Here is a 12,460-nt window from a genome sequence, read left to right as displayed (position 1 = left end):
CTGGTAGCTTTAGTGTGGCTTTGTTTGTTTTCATTTGGGTAAATGCTCAAAATGGGATTGCAGGATCATAGGGGAGCTCTATGTGGTGTCTTTTGAGGAACCTCCATACTGCTTTCCAAAGTGGTTGAACAAGTTTACAGTCCCACTAACAATAGAGTAGGGTTCCCTTTTGGCCACATCCCCTCCAGCATCTGTTGTTATTAGATTTCTTGCAAATAGCCATTTTTAACTGGGGTGTGGTAATGTTGTTTTGATTTGCATTTCTTTTATGGCCGGAGAAGTTGAGCATTTCTTCATGTGTCTATTGGCCATTCTGAAGTAATGCGGTCCCCAAGAAATTTAGGCCCCATGGATTCCCTTATTTGCAATAATTAGTATACATATAGGATAATCTTATATGAGCTGAAAAGCTCTAAAGCTATGTACATATGTATATATAAGATGATGCTAAGTGAAATGAATCCCAAGATATGGACACAAGAGGTCTGTCTTTGTTGTTATTGTTTTAAATGTACTATGTGGGCTTTTTTTGTTTCCTTTGTATTTCCTTCCCCTTCTGGTATAAACCCTGTTGTCACTGTACTTGATTATGGTACCTTGCTTCTTGGATATACATTCGTGTAATCTGGGGAGGGGAAGGGGAATAACAGAACACTGAAACAAGGACACAGGATGACCCATTGCAACAATGATACCCACAGGACCATATATTTGAAATGAACTTTACACTTTGAGGGGAGGTGGGGTGGGAAGGAGTATAGGAGGTAGGAAAGGGAAGGGATAGTGGGGGAACAAGGGAAGGGGTAACAATGAGCTACAAGTAATGTATTCGTTGCCTTACTCATGTAACTGTAACCCCTCTGTACAACATCTTTACAATAAAATAAAAATTAAAAAACAACAAATATACTTTTTACGTAACTTACATAACTGTAATGCCTCTGTACATCACGTTTACAATAACAATAAAAAAGAAATTCTAATCAACAGTATAAACATTGGACTGTATTTGAAGACAGAGCATTTAAAAAATTAATTTTGTGCCCAGCACCGGTGGCTCAGGTTTGTAATCCCAGCTACTCAGGAGGTTGAGATCTGAGGATCACCTGGGAGGGAAGGTCCATGAGACTTTTATCTCCAATAAACTACCAGAAAACCGAAAGTGATACTGCGGCTCAAGTGGTAGAGCATTCACCTATGCTCAAAAGCTCAGGGACAGTGCCCAGGACCAGAGTTCAAGCCCCACAACCAACCAAAAAAATAGATAACAACTTTGTGCATACTTAAAAGTAGAAGAGGGTCAAGGGGAGATACTTGAAAGTAGAGGGGGATCAAAGGGAGATAGATAGACAAATAAAGAGAAGGAGAGGGGAAAAACATGAAGAATCCAATGTATATCCCACAAAATTAAGAAGAGTAAGAGGAAGGTGGATAGGGAGGGGAGACATGGTTGAGAATGTTGAAAGGGGTGACATTGATCAAGATTTATTCATAAACTACTTTGTTAAATGGAAACTCCTTGTACAACTATTTAGTGTTAATTTAGATATATGTATGTGTGCTGTGAATCTAAGAACAATTCAAGACCATGCTATTGAAACATGACATACCAGAAATAAGAGCAGTATAAAATGTATGTAAAAATTAATACAAGCATTTAAGTACTATTATGGACTGAATTGGGTCTCATTACCCCAGAGCCTCTGAATGTGACTATATTCAAAGATATGGTCCTCAACAGATAATTAAGGTTTAAGGTTTCCTTCCGAGAAGAGGGAATCACAGCACAAGGCAATGATAGAATTTTGCTAACACCGATAGCCTGGGTTTTCAGGCTCCAAAACTATGAAGCAATATCTGCCTGTTTGTCTTTTTTGTCGTCTTTTTGTGCCAGTCCTGGGGACTGAGGTTAGGGCTTGTGCCCTGTTCCTGAGCTTTTTTCTTCAGGCGAGTGCTTTTTCAGTTGAACCACAACTCCACTCTGGCTCGTGTGTGTGTGTGTGTGTGTGTGTGTGTGTGTGTGTGTGTGTGTGTGTGTGTGTGTGTGTGTTACCCAATTTTTTTTTAAATTTTATTTTATTGTAGAGATGCTGTGTAGAGGGGTTACAGTTGCATGAGTAAGGTAATGAGTATATTTCTTGTCAAGCATTGTTACCCCCTCTTTTGTTTTTCTTCTACTATCCCTTCCCTCCATCACCTACCCCACCCCCAAGTTGTGAAGTTCATTTCCAACATAGTGTCTTATGAGTCTCATTGTTGCAATCTGGCTCTGAATTAGAAATAAGTCTTTTTGACTTTCCTGCACTGTCTAGGCTAGCTTCCAACTTCAGTCCTCAAATCTCAGCTTCCTGAGTGGCTGGAATTACAAATGTTAGCCACCATTGCCTGGCTACATTCTGGTTTGTTTTTGTTTTTGTTTTTGTTTGTTGGTCAAGGGGCTTGAACTCCTGGCCTGGGTACTGTCTCTGAGCTTTTCCCCTCAAGGCTAGTTCTCTACCACTTTGAGCCACAATACCACTTCTGGTTTTCTGTTGGTTAACCAGAGATAAGAAGCTCATGGACTTTCTAACCTGGGCTGGCTTCTAACTATGAACCTCAGATTTCAGCCTCCTGAATAGGATTAAAAGTGTGAGCCACTGGCATCCAGTATACATTCCTGAGTTTTGTTGTTGTTCTTGGGCTTTTTGTTTGTTTGTTTTTTAAATAACTCCATGGCATTTTAAGTCATATAAATATTTTATTTTTTTATAAATTTTTATTTTTATTGGTTTTCATTTTTTTATTGTGAAAATACTGTACAGAGGGGTTACAATTACATGGGCAAGATAATGAGTACATTTCTTATCAAGCAATGTAGCCTCCTCCTTTGTTTCCCCTTCCCATCCCTTCCCATCCTCCCCCCCCGCCCCCCCCATCCCTCCCTCCCTGCCCCCCCCCCACCAAAGTTGTAAAGTTCGTTTTCGACATAACGACTTGTACTTCTCATTGTTGCAATGGGTCCACCTGTATCCCTATTTAAACAAAAAGTCATATAAATATTTTAATATGAGAAAGTTCTTTGTTAAGGGTAATTTATTTATATAGTTTTTTAACCAGTATTATATTTAGGACATAATTACTTTGCTATGAAATTGCTCTACATTTTGTATGTATAATGTTCCTCCTACATCCTCTGTCCTCACCTAGCTTCATCCACTTTCCACAATGTAGTAACAAGGATGTCTCATTGCCAAAAATGTAGAGCAATGGTAAATCTAAAGTAAAGCCAAGGCATGAATTTGATAGATTTAAAAATCTTTCCATGTTTCCTAAAACTCCCTTGGAGGGACTTTCTCCTCTCTTAATGAGCCAGTTGTTTTCATTAACCACTAATTACTTTTTCTAAGCATAGGGGTATATGTGACAAAGATGATGAAATTACATGGGAAAATATTACACTGATAATTGGGAAATATTATACCAGACCAAAATAGCAAGTATCCAGGAGATTATTCTTTTAAATCTGCAGAAACATTAAGGCATTAGTCTTGAAGTATCATTATTATATCATGAAGACTGAAGATAACTTTCAATCACATTATTTTAAAAGCAAATTACCAAGTACCACTGTACTATATCTCTACTGGAACATAATTCAAATTGCATTCATTATAAAGGCTTAGTTTCAGTATTTTTACAACAATATGTCTGTCAAGCATCAGAGTCTCATTCTCTTAGTTTCTTTAGCTTTAATATACTAGAGCCATCATCTTCCCTGACAGGTACAAAAGAGATTTTGTACTATGTATCTAAGCCTTAGTTTGTCAACTAAGGCTTTAATGGAGATAAAAAATTACTTAAACTCCCTTGTAAAGAACCGAGCTTTAGATAAAATAAGAAACCAGGAAGCTATTATTTTCTTTCCGAAAACGTTTTCACCTTTGAGATTGTAAGAGTCATAAAATGTCTAGCAGCAGGCATTTAAGAAATCCAGGATTCTAATGCTTGTAGTCTGGAAGCATTCACATAAACACAGAAAAAAAAATGTAAATTATAGAACATTTTGAAAAGTCAGCATAATAGCAGAGTCTTAAAATTAACCCAAAGGTATGTCTTTCTGCACTGGGGGAATCTGATGACAGCAATCACATATCTTCATTGATGATTTGAAAGTAAATGTTCCTCTCAGATTCTGCTCCCTCAGCAATCTATTGTCAAACCAGTAGATTCAAGACAATGAATCAGAAAAAGTTTATTTCCTGAAGCTAAAAGCCTAAAGTACACTCACTTACATCTCCAAGCAGTAGTCTATGTCCGATATTTATTGCACCTTTGAATACTTTATATCATTATTTAAGAACTCATCTAATGGCAGAAGAGAATTTAAAAAATTAAGTTACTTAATGCAATATAGTGGCATTTGGAGGGGAAAAAAGAAGAAAGGAAAACCAAATGCCAGTGACTCACAGGTATACCCTAACTACTCAGGAGGTTGAGATCCAAGATCCCAGTCTGAAGTTACCCAGACAGAAAAGTCTGCTAGGCTCAATATCCATAATAATTAGGAAATATAGACTGGAGAAATGTCTCATGTGGTAGGGGATCAGCCTAGCCAGAAAGAAACCCATCCCAGGTGTCTTTGGCTCATGCCTGTAATCATAGCTACTCAGGAGGCTGAGATCTGAGGATTCTAGTTCGAAGTCAGCTCAGGCAGGAAGGTTTGTAAGACTGTCTCCTATTTACATCTAAAACATTAAAAGAGCTGTGACTCAAGTGGCAAGAGTGCCAGTCTTGAGTGAAAAAGCTAAGAGACAGCAGCCAAAATCTGAGTTCAAACTTCAGTACACACACACACACACACACACACACACACACACACACACACACACACACACACACACACACACACACACACACACACACACACACACACACACACACACAGATCCCACAATGAAAAACCCAGGATTGAAAGCAACAAACAAACAACAAAACAAGAAGACATCTGATGGGCTGGGAAGATGGCTCAGTGGTATAGCGCTTGCCTTGCATGCATGAGGCCCTGGGTTCGATTCCTCAGCACCACATAAGCAAAAAGAAAAAAAGCCGGAAGTGGCGCTGTGGCTCTAATGGTAGAGTGCTAGCCTTGAGCTGAAAAGCTGAGGGACGCAGCGCCCAGGCCCAGAGTTCAGGCCCCACGACCGGACCACCCCCCCCCCAAAAAAAGAAGAGATCTGAGAGTTTAAAAGTGAGGGGAAAAAGGGGCATGTGGAATGGCCCAGTTTTGCCAAAGTGTGGGTTAAAAATGCCATCAGTTTAGGTGGAGAAAAATTTAGTCAGTCACTTAATTGTATTCATGTATGGAAAATTGCTGTGTGTTGCCCATGGCTCTTCAATGCATGCTGCTGTGCTATCTGATCATTGCTATGAATGTAGCTCCTGAGGTAAGCTGTGTGCTAAGTCCCACAGTTGCTGGCTCAGCGCCTTTGGAAATTTAACTTAAGGCTCACACTGACAATGGAGAAATAACAATAATTCCTCATAGATTTGTTACAGTATTAGGTAATTGGTACTTGAAATGCACTTCACAGAGAGTTTTGTAGAAATAAATATGTAATAAAATGATAACTCTTATTATTCAATAATCCAACTAATATTTGACTCACATACGATATAAACAATAACCAGCTCCCTCAGTATAAAAAATAAGAGCAAAAGATGTTTAAGTGTAAGATACATATCTGACATTACAGGATGGCTTACACAAAAAGAATTTGTGGGTATTTCTCCACACTGATAAAATATCATAACAAAATGCCTAAGATTAGGAATTAAAGTGATTTTAACCAGAAAGGCATTGTAAAGGGACTGAAACATCTCTTTTATTGCTACTCTTGAAAGAAAAATTACTTCTATGGACACTAAGAATAGATATCACTTAGTTTTCAAACATCTCATCTCGCAACATAGGTTGCCAAGTTGTTTTCTATCCTAGTGATTATAACTTTTATTCTATAAATGAATTTTTTCTCAAAATTTTGGTTCTCTGCTTACTGAAGACATTATCTAGTAATTCTACTCTCTCTTTCCAAAATATTTAACATACAAAAGAAAGAAAATTTGAGCTCTCTTTTCTAATCAGTATGCCAACTCTGAGCATGAGTATAAAACTCTGAGCATTCTCAGGCTGCTCTGTGTGTGTGTGTGTGTGTGTGTGTGTGTGTGTGTGTGTAGGAGATAGAGACAGAGACAGAGATAAGGTGAAGAAGGGAGAGACTGAGAGAGGAAGAAGAATGAGGAGGTAGAAGCCAAAGAGGAAGATAATGAGGAGAAAAGATAGACAATATTCAAAAGTATTTTTCTTTTTTTTAAGCATGAGAGAACTATTGAACTTTAAGAAAAAAATCAAGACAGCTGTAGAAGCAGGCTGGAATCCCAAGGAGAATGAGGTAAGAGTCCAGGTGCTGTTTTTGGCTGCCAGTACTGTAAAACAATATGGTCTTAAAATAAATAAATAGATAGATAGATAAACAAAATTCTTTTAATTACCATGGAGGCAAGGTTTTGGAAAGGATGTGCCCAGCTACACACATATGAGTGCCCATGTAGCCCAAATGTTAATTTCCTGACCTGTGCTTGTCGGTATGGTGCTCCTGCCCCTCCGGGGAAAATTGTGCAAGAGGATCATATCAACTGGAAAGAAATATTACTTTGATCATCCTGTCTCCCCCTTAGTGTCTTTCAAGACTTATAAGAATTTTACATAAAATGTTTCGTGAAATCATTTATTATGTTCATCTTTATTTTGACTTTATCACTTTGGGATTTCCCAAAAGAACTCTGAATTATAAACAGAGGCTATTATACTCAGGTGCATGATACTATACTCATGTGTATAACATTTTGAAATAAATGTAAAAGTGAATATTCTTTAGTCATTTATGATATCATTTAATTGATTTTTTTTTGGGGGGGGTCCTGTCATGGAGCCTGAACTCTGGGCCTGGGCGCTGTCCCTCAGCTCTTCAGCTCAAGGCTAGTACTCTACCACTTGAGCCACAGCGTCACTTCTGGCTTTGTTTCTTTTTGCTTATGTGGTGCTGGGGAATCAAACCCAGGGCCTCAGGCATGCAAGGCAAGCACTCTACCACTGAGCCACCTTCCCAGCCCCTGATTTTTTTGTTTTTATATGTTTTTATTGTAAAAATACTGTACAGAGGAATTAGTTACATGAGTAAGGTAATTTGAACATTTCCTATTGAACATTGTTACCTCCTCCTTTGTTTTTCCCCTACCACCCCAACCCTCCCCACCTTCCCAACCTCTCCCTCTCCCCACCCCCCAGTTGTAAAGTGTCCTCAACTTAGTGTCTTCTACATCTCATTGTTACAATGGGTCGACTTGTATCCTTATTTCAGCATTTTGTTATTTCCCTTCCCCTCCCCAAATTAAAAAAAATGTATAAACAAGATGCAGCGCACCAACATCAAATACAGTGAAAACAGAGGTTATACCATGAGGGAAGAACATACAAGAGAAAAAAAATCACATAGTACATTTCAAATATGTTTAAAAAAAAAACAATAGCAAGCAAGAAAAAAAAAAACACTTGTGTCCCTTTCTTGAAGTTCATTTCACTTAACATCATTTTATATGGTCATATGTACATAGCTTTTGACCTTTTCTGCTTGTCCTAGACTTACACTAGTTATTGCAAATAAGGGAAACCATGAGACCTATGTTTCTTTAGGCCTGGATTATTTCACTTAATATAATATTTTCCAAGTCTTTCCATTTCCTAACAAATGGGGCAATGTTATTCTTTCTGATGGAGGCCTAGAATTCCATTATATATACCACATTTTCTTGATCTGTTCATCTACTGAGGGGTATCTGGGATGGCTCCATATCTTAGCTATGGTAAATAATGCTGTGATAAACATAGTTGTGCTGGTAACTTTATTATGGCCTTGTTTGTGATTGTTTGGGTAAATTCACAAAAGTAGATTGCTGGGTCATAGGGGAACTCTATGTGGAGTCTTTTGAGGAACCTCCATTCTGTTTTTTAAAGTGGTTAAACCAGCAACAATGCAGTAGGGCTCCCTTTTGGCCACATCCCCTCCAGCATCTATTATTATTAGAGTTCTTGATTATAGCCATTCTAACTGGGGTGAGGTGGAATCTCAATGGTGTTTTGATTTGCATTTCTTTTTTTTTATTTTATTTGTGAACATACTGTACAGAGGGGTTACAATTACATGGGCAGGATAATGCGTACATTTCTTACCAAGCATTGCAGCCTCCTCCTTTTCTTTACCCTTCACGTCCCTTCCCAGCCTCCCCCCTCCCCCGCAATCCCAATCCTTCTCCTTTCCCCCCATTCCCCCCCCCCCCCGCACCGACGTTGTAAAGCTCGTTTTGGACATGACAACTTGTACTTCTCATTGTTGCAATAGGTCCACCTGTATCCTTAAACAACTGGTTTTTCCCCATCTCCTCCTCAAGTTATACTGACATCAAATATAGTGAAAGCAGGGGTTATACTGTGGGGAAGGGACATACAAAGCAACAAAGAGATAATCTTATAAATGCGTTAGAAACACATGCATGAAAGAAAAAAAACATTAAAATACATATCTAAGGGTTCATTTTCCTGACATCACATTATCTGACCTTTTCCGCTTGACTTATGCATATACTAGATATTGCAAATAAGGGAAACCATGGGACCTATGTTTCTTTGGGCCTGGCTTACTTCACTCAATATAATTTTTTCCAAGTTTTTCCATTTCCTAACAAATGGGGCAATGCCATTCTTTCTGATGGAGGCATAGAATTCCATTGTGTATATATACCACATTTTCTTGATCCATTCATCTACTGAAGGGCATCTGGGTTGGTTCCATATCTTAGCTATGGTAAATAATGCTGCAATAAACATTGTTGTGCTGGTAGCTTTAGTGTGGTCTGGTTTGTAAACACTTGGGCAAATGCCCAAAAGTGGGATTGCTGGGTCATAGGGGAGTTCTCTGTGAAGTTTTTTGAGGAACCTCCATACTGCTTTCCAAAGTGGTTGAACAAGTTTACATTCCCACCAACAATGAAGTAAGGTTCCTTTCTGTTCACATCCCCTCCAGCATCTGTTGTTGTTAGAGTTCTTGATTTTTGCCGTTCTAACTGGAGTGAGGTGATATCTCAATGTTGTTTTGATTTGCATTTCTTTTATGGCTAGGGATGTTGAACATTTCTTCATGTGTCTATTGGCCATCCTTCTTTCTTCTTCAGAGAAGTTTCTCTTTAAGTCTTTCGCCCACTTATTTATTGGGCAGTTGTTTCTTTGAGGATTTGTTGTTGGGGGGTTTAATTTTTTGAGTTCCAAGTATATTTTAGATATGAGACCCTTGTCCGTTGTATGGCTAGTAAAGATCTTCTCCCAGTCCGTGGGCTTTCTATTGATCTTGCTAGCTATGTCATTTGCCCTGCAGAAGCTCTGCAACTTTATTGCATTTCTTTTATGGCTAGAGAAGTTAAGCATTTCTTCATGTGTCTATTGGACATTCTTATTTCCTCTTCAGAGAAGTTTCTCTTTAAGTCTTTAGCCCACTTCTTTATCAGGCAGCTGTTTCCTTGAGGATTTGTTTTTGGGGGATAATAGGTGTTTTTCTTTTCTTTTTTTATGGCTAACCTTTTGTTGTTAGTTAAATGTTGTTAGCTTAAAATACCATTGCCAACCCATAGCCATCTATATCTTTGAGCTTAAATAAACTGATTTGTGGATTTGTGTAACGTATATCTAGCACATAAAATGTGTTTGTAATATATTAGCTCTTTTTACTATAAGTTATAGAGGACTTCATTTTGTAAAGGAGATTCTTGAGTTACAATAAATTAACTAATTAAAGTCTCCTTATTTTATCCTTTTTTTTTTTTTTTTTTTTTTGTATTTTGTAACAGGTCTTAGTATGTAGCCCCTGGCAGCCTGGAACCCACTGATTAGTCCAAAGCTGGTCTTGAACTCAAAATACTTCAGCCTCACTCTTCCAAGATGTACAAGTCACATATGAGTACTTCAAGAGATATTAGTTTGCATTCCTGTGGGATTTCTTTTCTCATTGTTGTTTTATTACATAACTGCTTCCTCAGATATCAGAACATAACTTTTAAATGTAAGTCTTAATGAACATTTTTGTGTACTTGTAGCTGGTCTCTTAAGTATTGTGAATGAGCAAAATAGCAGTAATTATATACTATTGATCACTAAGAGCTCTTATCCAAGTTCATTATATATTTTTTCATATTTAATAGGTAAAGAAAACTAATTGAGTAAGAATATTATTTCACTCTGTGTCTCTTTTAAGTGAAACCAATAAAGCACAGAGAAACTTTCCAAGGTTTCACAGCTAGGAAATGGTTCAGTGAGAACTCAAACCAGTTATACCTGGTAATAAGATCTGGTGTCTCTTTGTCTATTTGCTGTCCTGAAAGGCTAGGTTTTGGGCCATATTACAACACAGACATTTTTTTTAGATGAAATATATGGTAATTAAAATTGTTCAAAAATGTATTTTTAAATGTATTAGTCATATAACAACAGGGCAAAATCAAGTTATGTGAGCATAATTTGCTTCTAGTATTTCAAGAAATGATATTAAATGAAATGATTAATTATCCATGAATAAAAATTGACTCATTTTTGAAAATCCCTTTCTTTTAGGATCATTTTAACAAAAGAAATATACATATGGCAATAGAAAACTTTATTTCTGTTGTCTTACAAATTAAAACTTTGATCTAGAAAATCACCAGAGAATTCTTTTCTGGTTTTCCATTTTTTTTTAGTGTTTTTCTTCTTGACAAACCTGGAAACTGTATCCTGGAATTCCTGTTTAGAAAGACTCTCTATTGCTGTCTCTTTGCATATGCCGATTAAAATGTTTCAATTAAAGTTATGACTACTACATTTTCACAATAACAAAATAAATAAATAAAGTTATGACTACTACAGAAAAAAATATTGAGCAATTCTTCAGGATGAAAATGCTTAGTGTTGGAAGCCTAATTCCAGTGTTCATGTTCATACTGAGCAATATTTTTTAAAGAGTTCAGCTTTGTGTAATATTGGATTTAATCCCAACAGCTAGGAGGTATTGTTTTAAAAACAAGGCCAAGCAAGCAGAAAAGTTTGTATGATGATACAGATTTGATTAGCTGGTAAGCAAAACAAGTTCAGCCAAGTTAGTCTGTGCAGTTTCTCTAGAATCCATCCTCTAACTTTTCTTCCACTGCTATTTTGCTAAGGAAGAGTGAGCTTTTGTTAGGTTCTCAAACCATTTTTACAAGAGAAGGGCAACACGATCCTGTGGGTCATTGTGCCTGGCTGCCTGCATTCAGAAAAACTACATAGATACTGGGAAGGAAGCCAAGTTCCTTAGACTATAGTAACACAGCTCTTGTGAGTTGAAAAGTTATACTAAGGATCCAGTATTAATGTTTCTTAGAAAGAATGGGTTCTTGTTTCCTAATTGATACAATTCTCCTTCATGTAGAAAACATCACTGTTCCAATTGAAAGGCATTCATCATTGCCTGGTACACTCTCCCTTCTCTTCCTTCTAGCAGCTGTTGGCAATGCAAAAACCAGGATGCACCAGGATGGCCCAATCAAAGGAATTCATTGATGTTGATGCTTCTTATCAAGGAGAAATCACTAGGACCTACAAGTGGTCCACTGAAAACCTATTCACTCCTTTTGTTCAAAAAAGCAGATGTGTAAAACAAGGAATTTTGTCCAGTGCTCTTTAAATTTTAATGTGTGTATCAATATAGATAACTATTTAGGAGCTCTGCCACTAAAATTCATTATTCTGAATTTCTATTAGGTGTTTAATGCCTTGGTCAGTGGCCCAAATTAGGTGTTAATCTCTTTTCTGATTCATTAATTCAGTCCATTCGTTCATACACAGTTTTCTCTGTATAGCCCAGGTTGGCCTGGAATTTATTATTCTCTGGTTCCTTCCTCTAATATGCTGATATTACAAATATATACCACCCTCTTTCTCTAATATTTTTAGGAAAGACAACAACTTGGCTGCATTGGTCAGATGTAAATCTACTTTTATTTGAAAGCTACTAATTAGCTCAACTCCATTTAAATCTAACAAATCAACTTTCAATCTATATCACCCATCTGATCGTCTCTCACTTGGTACTCAGGAGACTGAGACAGGAGGATCCCACATAATGAGATGCTACCTCTAAAAAGTAAAAATTAAAACAAGAGTATGCAGTCAGTATTACTTCAGGTCATACAGTACAATTCATTTATACTAAATTACTTTTATTGATGTCTGTTATCCCATGAAGAATGACGAAAGGGGTGACAGTCATCCAAACCCCTTTATACAACTACTTTCAACTTAAAAAAAAAGTCAAGAGAAACTAAAAAAGAAAGAAGAAAAACTCTTATTTTATAGGTTTTGGGG

The sequence above is a fragment of the Dipodomys merriami genome, unplaced genomic scaffold, assembly GCF_024711535.1.
Source record: "Dipodomys merriami isolate MVZ:Mamm:240054 unplaced genomic scaffold, mDipMer1.0.p SCAF_6, whole genome shotgun sequence".
Lineage (NCBI taxonomy): Eukaryota > Metazoa > Chordata > Mammalia > Rodentia > Heteromyidae > Dipodomys > Dipodomys merriami.
Note: the sequence above shows the minus strand (reverse complement) of the source record.